The following is a 12,184-nucleotide window of genomic DNA, read 5'->3' as shown; positions in this document are numbered from 1 at the left end:
CAGATGCTGCAGTCCACATTTAAGCCTAACTTAACTTCAGTTATCAACCACTTCAGAGGTTTATCCTCCAGCTGCTACTACTTCTGCCAGAGCATTAAGTGACAGCAAATGCCCGAGCCGTCAATCTTACCAATGTCCCTGAGAAACCTGGTGTCAGTTGTCCTCTGTAATTCTAGTGTCTGGATAAATTCTAATACCTTGGGACAACTCTAATAATTAGATTCAAACAACTGACCACTGAGGGCTGAACAACTATTAAATCACTCTTCCTAAAAAAAGAGCTTGAGAATTTTTGGCTTGTGTTATTTGATGACGCTTCTTAAATCAGCTTTTGCTCTCCAAAGGTCCAGCCTCTGTGAGTGGTTTTTCATGCCAGGTGCATAAATACGTATAAAGGGTGAAGAGGAGATATTGAACCTTCTCTTCTGCTTTTTGTAACCGATTGGCCTCATCTGTCTGCAAAAAACCAGAGAAAATTGTGTAGGAAAGTTTGCACGGATGTCCTCTGTGCTAATTAGGTCGGTGCTACCCATGCTCCCCTTTTGTATATGAAGTGACATTTTTAGAAATACTGGCTAATGGAAACTTAGAGCTAAAACTTGCCCATATCAGCAAATCTGTGGTTTTTAAAGTTTTGACTTCAGCATATATGGAGAGGTTATATTTTTAACAAACCGAATTTAAAAAAACCCTGTCAGACGGTACACAAGGTCTGTTTGCAGAATGACTGCACAAATTCCTGCTCTGTGCATGCCATTTGACTCAAAGTGCAATCCCAAAGACAACAGGTCACTGTTTTTCACATACCAATTGTTGGCTTGAATCAGTGAATTCATTGTCTGAGTCTGCATGACCATAGCTGTAATGTAATTTCAATAAAGTTCTCATTCCCCAAACTTTTAGAAGCATTTCAAATACCTTCTGGTATCATAATATCACTTATTATTCTAAAGCAGCCTCCAGACTTGAAAACCATATAACTTTGTGAAGAAACAAAAACCACCCAACAAAGCCCCACACGCTAATTCTGAGGCTGTTTAAAAAAAAAAAGCTTTCCATCAAGTCCTACACCTGAAGATTCTTGCACTTGGCTGCTGAAGATTCTTTAGGACCAGAAGGCAAAGCACTGACTTCTCCCACTGCCCCACACTTGGGGTGGTGCCTGCTGAGACAGTGGCTTATTGCAGAACCTGCTGGGGCCTCTCCTGGCAGCCAGGTAAGCACCAGGGTGTGGCACAGCAGCCGGGACAAAAACCTCCCTCCAGCCCCTTCTCCAGCTGCTAACAAGCCTGCTGCACGCTTACAAAGGAGAGCGGCAACACACCAGCCCTTCCTCTGAAGAGAAAGCCATAGCATTGAATTAATACATCCCACAGTATTAAGTATTGTAGTCTAAGTTTCATTTACTTGATGCAGCCTAGATTTAACTCACCCAAATGCGTACGTTTCAACTAACAGTCCCATGCCATCGTTTTGATTCTCGTGGGAAAAATCTTTCTTCTTGCTTAACACTTTTCGGTTCCTCTGCTGTACACGGTGTAGAATCCCAACAGGCAAAAATGCTGTTCTTTGCAAAATCTGTGCTGCAGCGACAGCCAGAATCGTGTCTACCCTTCATCAATATTCAGTTCTGGGTACTCCAGTGATAAAACTTAAACCAAGTGATTCAGTTATAATAGCAAGTGCCTCTAGACAGCATTTCATTATCAATTTGCTCTCACTACAATTTGAGTAGGAATCCAAATTTATTGCAGTATTTTTGGATTTTAATCTAGGTTATGGTATTATCCACCTATAAAAGCAATTAGCAGAAAAAATATTCATTTATTGAAGGGCCCCGAACAAACAGTGAACATCTTCTTAGTCAGAGTTCCATTTCCTGGGACCAAAAACACCCCCCAAAACCCCAAAAACCAAAACAAAGGGAAAAACCAAACTGCATGTGGAAATAAGTTATGTTTAAAACACCTAAGTACACTCTGATTTTTTGCAGCTAGCCATCAGCAATAGTACTGCTGAGAAACAAAACAGCTAAATACAAAGTTGGGCCTCAACTGGATCAGAAAAGTAATGAATTAAGCTCACAACTGCTTTTAAAGGAAACACAAGGCAGAGGTTTTCTGTAGAGTTACCCACCTTAAAATGGGAGCTCAGTGTAAGTTACTTGTAAAGGCATCTCACTGTGGTCAGAAAATATCCTCACTAGGTGTTGCCCCTCTGTAATTCTAAGAGACAAGACCTTTTCTGCATCATTCACTGTTCCATTTTACAATCCAAAAGAACGTAATTTGCCCTAAATTTAAATTACATAACCTCCACTCCTTTCAATGGGAGCTTTAAACTGTAAATAAAGACAGCTTTTGGTCCTGACATGGAAACATAATTGAATTTTGAATTAACTAGAACACAACTACATTTTCTTACACACAGCTACATTCTCTCTCTACGGCCAGCACCTAACAGGCAAAAGAATTAAGAACTCTGCTGTAACTAACTGTACCTTCTGAGTGTACTTGTGAAGGTTTTAAACAGCATTTCAGGTTCCCCAGAACAAATCAGGAATCAGTTTCTTGCCTGTACTTCAACATTAGATTGTTAACCTCTTCAATATCCAAAGCTCACAAAATTTCCACCTTTCATCACTGAAGAATTACTTCCATTCCTGCTTATGACAACTGAGGATATAAGAGAAATCAAGCCCAAAACCTTCATTAGTGTCAGATTAAGACTTAAAACATCCAGAAATGCTATGAGAAAATTCCTGAAGTAATCCTAGCATTCGATACACTAATGCCACACAGCCTATGCCAAACCACAAACATAAGTATTAAGAATGCAATGGCCAGCATACAGCTTAAAAGAGGAGTAAATTCAAGCATTTCACTGGACTTTACCATATCATAGATGCTGGGGGTCTTTTCAGTCAATATTTTCTCTTACACTGAAAAACTCAAGTGTCAAGGAAAACACTTCAATCAAAGTCACAGTATATGGCGTGCTGCCACCATAACTATCCTCTGAGGTCACCATGCTTCAGTTTTACAACCCTCATATCAAGGAGATAAAGGGAAGGCAGGTTAAAGAGCCAACCGGTACTACTGCACCAGAAAAATCTACTGACTTTCCCTGACATACAAGGGTCCTGCCAATTTAAAGTTTAAGGACTTAGTACTCACATTCCTGCATTACAGGTTCTAGGCTTGCAGATTTAATATTCCTCTATGTCACAGAATTTCTATTCAGTTTTCTGTGCTTTGCTCTAAACACAGCTACCCAGAGATAGCTAAAAAAAAAAAAAAAAAAAAATAGGGGGGGAGGGGGAGGAGGGAAAAAGAAGCCAAGCAAAACTGACCTGTAATCTGAGTAATGAACCAGGTACAGCAGCAGGACAATGACCTGCCGCAAGAGCTGCAAGGAATAGCTGCAGGAGAGCCCTGTTCTTGCACAGTGCAAATCGTACACAGGAGCTGTGCAAGTTTCAGTCTCTTCCCTCCAGCCGTAAAAATTACGCAACACGCGCTGCCTCTGTGCTAGACACACAAAGAACACTTTTATAGAAACGGTGCCATAAAAACATTACAGACTGCTAGAGCAATCACCAAAGTAACCTGTCAAAAAATTGTCAAAATGTTTAGAAAGATCTTCCCTTACTAGTGCAGACCTTTATTTGCTAAAAAGGAATAAACTGGAAGGTGCTGTTTGGATACTCTAAACTCCTTCCTTTGCATATCCACTTAATCCACACTGAGGAAAACTAACAGTGCCCTTTTGGTCTTAGGGCAGCACAAGCAACGTGACAACGTGACTGCTCCTCCTTTTCATTTTACTCGCAAAGACATTTATTCACTGTACTGCGCTGCGTACCATAAACCAGGCTGCGGAACCGCAGCAGAACTCACAGTGACAGGGCAAAGGGAAGCACTCGCAAATCTGAACTTCTGATTCGACTTCAAGAAATAAATCCCCACCACCCTAAAGGTTAAAAAGTTACATATAAAGGTAGTGAATTTCTGGACTTTGTTGCTACAGGAAGTTGTGGAGAGAGATAAGATCAGCAAGATACAAAGGAATTAGAGGAATTCATGGGTAACAGGTTCTAAAAAAAATAATAATAATAAAAGGAATCTATAGACATGTTCCAAAACACCTCAAAACAGACAATGGATCCTAGGGCTCTGGCAGAGGGAGAGGAAAAGAGATCCCTAAGGGGCTGCTGGCAATTTCTTTCAAGCAGCCTCTCCTCTATTGGTACTCTCCAGGATGGTGTATGGGACTACACTGATCAGTGATCAGCCCCAGCAGGGCACTTCTCCAATTTTCATGCTACTCTAATATTAAAATCTCTGTAGCTCACACAAAACCTAACTCCTTCCACAGCCAGGGAATCACAGAACCCTGGTATCTGTCTTGTTTAAATTACACATCCTGTTTTCTTTGTTTTGTTATCAAGGCAGTTAAATCTAAGATAGGAAGCAAAGTCTTTTATCTAAAAAGTCATTTTCTATTGTTTTAAGTAGTCAGAAGGAAGTCCCAGTTTAAATAAACAGCAACTCTGCCCAGGGATCACCACTGGGGAAACACTGGCAAGCTTTCTTTTTTAATCTGATATTAATTTTAGATGTAACAACTTTCAAACCTATTTGCATTATTTCATAAGTAATCTACTGCTATGCTACTTTTGGTATATTTTTATCTAATATTTCATAACAAACCAGTCAACCTAAATCCAGTCCCTCCAAGTCCTGTTCTCTGGTTCTCAGGTAACACCAGAAAGGCATTGCTCCATGCCCCTCTGAGAGAGAGCAGGCTATCAGATGCAAGGAATGCAGAAAGCACAATGCAGAATAAGACTCAGTTTGAGACAACTAACGGACCTGTGAGCTCCGTAAAGAAAACTGTGAAGAGGTCAATATCCAAATTTTATGCTGAAGAGAAAATAAAAGAAAGAGATGATGATCTCAGCAGCAAAGGAGCACCTGTACGTGTGCTAGAGAGGCTGGTGTGTTTACAGATGTGACAATGTTGCCGTCATTATTATCACACACACAGTGTTTAATCTCTGGGGTAAGGAATTAGCCAGGAAAAGCGCTTAGACTTCCAAGAGACACTAAACCCAACAGGAAAGCTGAACACAGTGAACTTCACAGGCTTGCAGAGAGACACTGCCTGCAGTCCTCTGAAGAATTTTAAAGCAATCCCAGCTACATAAATTATGATCTCCCACATCTCAGCTTCCCCATGGCTACTAAAAGGATGGGATGTTTGCCAGTCCTATCACCTTTAACTACTCCGGACTGATACAGCAGTGCCTGGCCAGACCTGCTGCAATGTCAAAAGAGAAAAACAACTCCAGCTCTTGCTTCAGCTGGAGAGCTAACAATAGATGCAGTGCATTCCACAGATCAAATAGAGCTGCAAATAATCCCAGCATTTTTTGTCACGGTCACACGGAGTACGCAGGCTGTCACTGAAGTTCTCCCCAAACTGGGGGGATACTGGGGGAAGTCTTGGGGCTTCTGCAGCCTGCAGCCAATTTTTTAAATGGCTTTTTATACTATTATCTCTGGAGATAAGCAAATAGATTCTAAAGTGGTTTGAGATGATCGAGCCTTGCCTAAACCATAGAGCAAGATACTCTCAAGCTAGGAAACAAAAAAATCCATTTTTAGACGGTAACCTGTTTTGCAAACAAGGCATATAAAAGATTTTTTAAACGTGAACTAAATCTAGGACTGATATTTCAGTTGCAGTTTGTCTAATTAGTCCCAATCACAGAGAAAAAAACCAAAAACACCAAAAAACCCAAACCAAACCAAACCAAACAACAACAACAAAACCCCAGAGGAATAAAATGCTTTTTAAATTGTTTTAATTAACATTAGAAAAATCATTCCGTTAACTTCAAAATTTTTAGGAAAAGAATGGCAAAAAAGCAGGTAACAGTTTCAGACAAAAATTCTGCTTCTAATTTTGACAAAGCTTGCAATGAAATACAATTTTAGCAAGTGCTAGACATCACTCATCAGCACTTAGTGAAGCTTAGACAAAGCACTGATCAGGTAAAAGCCTTCACAACAACATTTATTTTGACCAAGCATAATTAAATTCCAAAACCTTGAGCTAAGGCATAGGTAAAGCACAGAGAACAAGGAGGATGGCTATATGCACTACACAAGCTTATAAAAAACCACTACCAATCAACTCCTCTCTTCACCCTGTTACATTTTTTCGCTGGGCTATAAAGATGGTCTCGTGGATGTTCTCCTGATCATCACATCAATAGGTGATGATCAATCATCAATCTGTAATCCTACAGCGATCACCTGGAAAGCATCCTTGGCAGAAAGCTGACAGACACTCACTGCTAAATAAACATCTGTTTCGTTAAGAATACCCTGAGAGAGGTTTAAAAATGCAAGTATCTATTTCAGGTTTTCACTTGTGCCTTTGCTGGCCCCATTGGTAAAGATGTGTGGCTGGGAGCAAAAGGTAGCACTCATTTTTGAAAGGCACGTGATGCTCCCGATAGGAGAAATGACCACTTACCTCACACCTCTGGATTTGACTTAGAACAGTAAGTTAAGCTCTTTGTACATGGAATTTGCTGGATAAAAGCTTGGGCACTCTCCCCACTCCTGTTCCTCTTTTGATCTGTATTTATGTACTGTTTATGAAGTGTTTTAAGCCTAACATCCAATAGGGAGACAATCAGCATGAAGTTACTCACTTAAGCCTAAAGATACTCAGCAGTGTACAGGAGATGAAAGGAATTCCATGAGAAGACCCTAACTACACGTGGTAGCTTGTTGCAACACAAAAAGGAAAGCAAAATGCAAAGGTTTTTCACATTTTCAAGCTGTTTTGCAGACACAAGTGGTCATACTGTCACTCTTCAATAAAAATTCAAAGAGTTTCAAATAGAAGTAAATAATCCATGATTACCAGTTTAAAAGCTTATCCCCTAAGTGTACCAAGTAGCTACACAGAAAATTAGTATTTGATAACACAGTCTAGCAGTATTTCCAACACTTTCAGACAACCACAAAACACAAATAAGCCATGTACAAAGGAGACAAACCACCTGTCTCTTCAGGTAATATTTCTGCTAGGGGCAGAAGCCAGTACTGCTAATTACATCTCAGCAAAACTATCTGTCATGGTACAAAGCAGAGATTTCTTTTCAAGTAAAACATTTTGGTTTTAAAAAAAGATTATACTTATAAATTTTATACTGTAGAAGAATGTACTGTAGAATCACAAAATGTTCTCTAACGCATCAGACTTCCTTAAAGGTTTCTAAACTATACAGATTCCTATTACGACAATATACCTCATTCTGATGAAAACATGGAATTCCTGCTGAAAGTCAGAGCAAATTTAAGATTCAGTACAGAACTCTGCTACAATCCACTGCAGCAAACAACAGCTTGGGCCAAACTGAAAGGATTTTAATCAGGTGCCTGCAACACACTGGTACCATGGTAAGGGAATGGAATCTGAAGCACAGTGCTGTTGTCCAAGTACAGCCAGAAGAGTTTATGGTAAAATGAGGGTTATTCCTGCAAAAACAACCTCCTCCCCTCTTTCAGGCTATCATCAGTAGGTTGCAGCCCAACATCTTACCCCATAAGTGGTCCACCCTGCTTGGATCCCGAGAGAGTAATCCTTCGCAAAGCGATCCCTGAGCATCACCAGGGGAGCTCACACCATTCTCATTCTTTACACTTCAGTCTCTTCTCTGCAGTACTATCAGTGATACCAGCAACAGATTGCTCCACACTGCTTTTTACAAAGCTCATTTTCTCAGCTGTGCAAAAATTTGCAAGCTTCAACCGTGACTGTTGAGTCTTTTTGTACATTTTGTGTCTGCATTTACTATGCACCTTCTCCCCATGAGAAAACCCTGAATGTCAGAGCTACAAGCCTCAGCTTTCAGGAGACTGCAGTTGCTTGGCTTACACTGAAATACAATTGGCTTACAACAAATGCAATTCCAAGCTGAGAAACTCAGGAACATTTTCCACAAAACTACTATATTTCAGCTGGTGTTCAGCTCAGGCCATGGAGGGATGTCAAACAGGTTTGCAGAAGCCCATGGCCTAGTGCTACACCCAGAGCAGAGGTGAGGTTTTGAATGGGAAAGAAAGCAGGCTGTCAAGTCTATAAAGAACCTATGTTCAACTTCAATCACAAGAAAAACACCAGCATAAACTATTAGTAAAAACCCTGCTAAAAAATAACAAATGCATCTTCATTGCCACTTATGAACTAATGATGCCAAATAAGTGTAATTTCCTCCAGTTCTTCTGGAGTCCTGCATTAATTACCACAGAGGGCAGATGCTGCCAAATGACTTTGTTCTTGACAGCATTTACATGGCCTTTCTGTAAGAGATGTATACACAAAATTACTGTAAGGAGAGCAGAAAGGAGATTTGAAAACCTCATTCAGACACCAGATGATACACTCAGAGAAAATATATTAATTGCAGCTTTGCAATGCCTGTGCTGCAGTAGAACCATAAAGAGATAGAAGAGTATTCTTGCTATCAGAGAGGACAGGAGCCCAGAAGATGATGCAAGCAAGGTAAGAATTCCGACTATTACTGGCAAACTGGAAAAATGACAGAAAAAACAAGTTCAGGTCTACATTTAGATACATTCTACTGAACAGGTGCAAATCAGTACATAACAAACTGGACAAGAATCAGCCTTAGCTTCCAAATGATGAGGGCCAATTGGAGAGAAACAACTGGCAGGAGGTCTCAAAAACAGACCACAGTGAGAGATTAATGAAATTGGTGGGCTAAATCTTGAAAAGACTCAGGAGAAACACAAAGCCTCCCACACATTAGAGGTAGCTTCAGAGAGAATAAGCTGGTCTGTATTGTCCAATGGTTAGTGAGTATGGAAGCCTTAATATACAGAAGGAAGATTTAAATAACATAGTGAGACAAAACCTCCAAGGATAACTGAGAATGGGAAAAAGTTTCCCAGTAGTGATATCATCAATACCAATAGATAGATACCATCAATATCAATAGATACCATCTCAGGTTAAAGATACATTTAAATGAGGTGTCCAAACTGCAGCGTACAGACCGGAGCCTGCAGGAAAAATCTGTCTGCCTGGATGGTCTCTGGCATCATTTTTCTCTGGAGCCTCCTGAGATTTAGGCAGAGAACGTGTACAGTTATTTTCAAAAGCTGTTCCTTGCTGCTCAGTGGGTACCACAACACCTCCTTCCTTAATAACCAGGCCTATATCTGTCAAAACTCACAAAACTGAACCATCATTCACTGCAGACCAGGTGCACTTTCAGTTATGTAAAAGGAGTCACTGAAGTGGACTGTCCCAGTCAGGCAAGCATTATCCATCTTTTATTTATATGGTAAAGGAGTGATCAACTTAGTCCAACCCAAAGCACCTTCAGAGAAAGCCACCAGGTCCAACCCACACAAAACATCAGGAGAACGAACAAAGTGTTCCAGTCCTGTCTTAAAAGCTGATGGGTAACTATTGATGGATGCTAGCTTGGCTGAAGTTAGCAATTCTGATTAAGCACAGTCCAAGGAGAGCACAGATCCCTGGAGTTCGGGCTCCTCCTGGCAAGCACACCTTGTTATAATCACAGCTTCAGCCTCCTTCATGCGCACGCTCTACTAACAGGACAAGGGCGACCAAGAGTTACAGCGATTTTAGGGAGCACACGCAGCTGACAATCTAGCTGCTCCAAATTTATGCGTCTTTCAAGTGTCATGGCACGTTATGTTTGGCCTATTCTTTTAATTTTTGAAGAACATTAAAAATCACACTGCATTCTGGTTAAAAAAAAATAAACTTCCGAGTTAAAAACAAGTACGTGAGTTAAGAACACCTCAAAGTTCTGGTTGCTTATATATGAAGGAAGGAGCGACTTGCAGTTGTAAAACCATTAAAAAGTCTTAGTTACATACTTACTCCTCTCACCCCTCCCACCTTTTTTCTCAGACTGCCTCTGACTTTGGATAGATGAACCGAGGAGTAAACGAAGAGCTAGTAGGTTTCTTCATTATTCAATGTGTAGTGACGTTTTTTGCACATTAATCAAAACTTGTTCTGAATACCAAATTCAGAAGTTATTCACAGTTTAAGCACAGTGTCATAAAATATAGCATTTGAGAGCTTCAAACTTGAGCACAGCTTCTTTTTAAGAAATTAGCAAAAGTTGGAAAGTAAAGGAGAAACAGACGGGAAGTTGTCTCCTCCATGGGAGAGCTGAAGCACGACTGGTGCACCCAATCTTCTGATGTTGCTCAATTTAATCCAAGATGATCTAGAAGCCTTTGTCTTCAGTGGCCATCTAAGATTCTCTCTGCTTTGAAGGACTAAGGTAGATGCTGAATAATTTAATGTTGACAGATCAGGCCCACAGTCTTAAGCTAGGCAGGAAAGAAAACAAGCCAGGATACAGCTAATGAACAGCCCTGACAACTCTCAACCAGCACCAAAGGACTGAAATTCTTTGGAAAACAAGAAGCAGTCAGTGCTTGCAGAAAACACTGAGCTGACTCCATGAAATCATCTTATCTCCAAGCAATTCCCTACCACATTCATTACAGACTTTCCAACCTCTGCGAGAGAGAAGGAAATTAAACATGAAAACAAAAAAGCAGGCCTCAAACCACCATCTATTTCTATCTGCAAACCAGAAACAGGTCTCTATTGTAGGGGAGGAAAAAATAGCATTAAAATTATTCAAATGCTCCGACATCATATTTGAGATAATTCTGCACCTGCTGTATGCATACAGGTATTAATTAATGACCAAGAACTAGCAGGGTAGTTTCACTGCTCACATACACACAAAGATTGCATTGCTTTCTTTTCAAGAGCCAAACAGAACTTTGGACCACTGGTATCAAATCTACAAGATTTGCCCCAACTTAATTTCATATGAAAACCTGAGTGTTTTGTCATAGCCCTATTTATAGCAGCATAGCACCTGAACTTAACTTTTAAATGCTCTTTGCGCTACAACCAGAGTGTTTCCAGAACATCCACTTTCTACTCTGAGTTCCTTTAAGATTTACCTAAGCAGCCTACCAGCACACTACTTAAAACTTACAGCTCAAATTTCCCCATTTCCTGAGTATATTTTAGAACTTCTCCATCTACACACTAAAATAAGTTCATTTCATTAAAGATGAAGATGTTATCTTCACAATTAAATTACATTCTGCCTCCCTTCTCAAGAAGCAGGGACATTTTTACAAATGCCGACTGTTTTGTGTGCCAAAAGATAGAACTGAACCAAGCCATCATAGCACTGAAAGTCACAAGCAGTTTTCTCATTCTCACCAAACAGTTGTGCAACAGAAGCAGAGATCCCCTTTCCCAAAACAGAAAGCAAAAAGCCCCCAAGCATCCCTGTCCATGGATTTAAATCACTGCTGTGACAGAGCTCAGGCTTGATCTCACCAAATGCCGTAGGAATTTTTTAAGTTGCATCAAGTTCTCTTTGTGTGCACAAACCTTTTCCATTGGGCCTGCCTGAGAACAGGCACACAGCTCTCTGGCATTGAGGTCTGAGCTAAGCACTTGTGCTGCTAAAGGCTGCTCGCTCAATGATGCTTTATAGATTAGAGACACCCCCTTGGCAAAACAAGCAAGAGAATAGTACTGAGAGGTGTTTTGAATCTTTTCCTAGCTCTACTTCAACTCTTTCATTTGGTTTCTGCTTTACTGAGAAGCCACACATAAGTACATTTACTATAGTATTTTTTTAAAGCTACTTTCAAATCTGCTTCAGTTAAAGAGATGCTAGACAGTTCTAAGAGCAAGAAAGTGACGGTATTTGATCTGCTAATTTAAGTCTCTACCTTAATTTCAGCTTAGATTTGTGAATTGTCTTTCAAAACCCACACGAAAATTCGGAAAACTGACTAAGACAAAATGGATTATTACATAGTATAAACATCATGCCACCTGAGACACAATGCATACGTTACAAAACCAGAGTATCACAAATCCTCAGCTTTCCAGTTTCTGCATTTCAGACATCTATATTGCTTGACAGACTTTGAAGCAAAGATCAAATTAACATCCTCCTAGATTTTAAATATTACTTTCGCCTTGTTTTCCACTACGTTAGAAGACTAACTAGATTATAAAATAATGCCTTACCAGATGTTGTCATTTGTCC

General features: G+C 40.1%; 1 protein-coding gene across 9 annotated transcripts in view; it reads right to left on the bottom strand.

The window, feature by feature from the left end:
* Window positions 1–12,184, bottom strand: part of ENAH (ENAH actin regulator) — an 86,104-nt gene that overhangs the window by 61,875 nt on the left and 12,045 nt on the right. Inside the window, exon 1 of one of the 9 annotated variants that reach the window (XM_040057925.2) lies at window positions 3,353–3,442. The exons of the other annotated variants lie outside the window; for them this stretch is intronic. The gene's annotated coding sequence lies outside the window, so the exon portion shown is untranslated. Of the gene's footprint in view, window positions 1–3,352; window positions 3,443–12,184 lie in introns of those variants that run through there. 9 annotated transcript variants of the gene reach the window in all.

The sequence above is a fragment of the Hirundo rustica genome, chromosome 3 (assembly GCF_015227805.2).
Source record: "Hirundo rustica isolate bHirRus1 chromosome 3, bHirRus1.pri.v3, whole genome shotgun sequence".
Taxonomy (NCBI): Eukaryota; Metazoa; Chordata; class Aves; order Passeriformes; family Hirundinidae; genus Hirundo; species Hirundo rustica.
The sequence above is the reverse complement of the archived record's forward strand: the minus strand, read 5'-3'. Positions and strand labels throughout refer to the sequence as shown.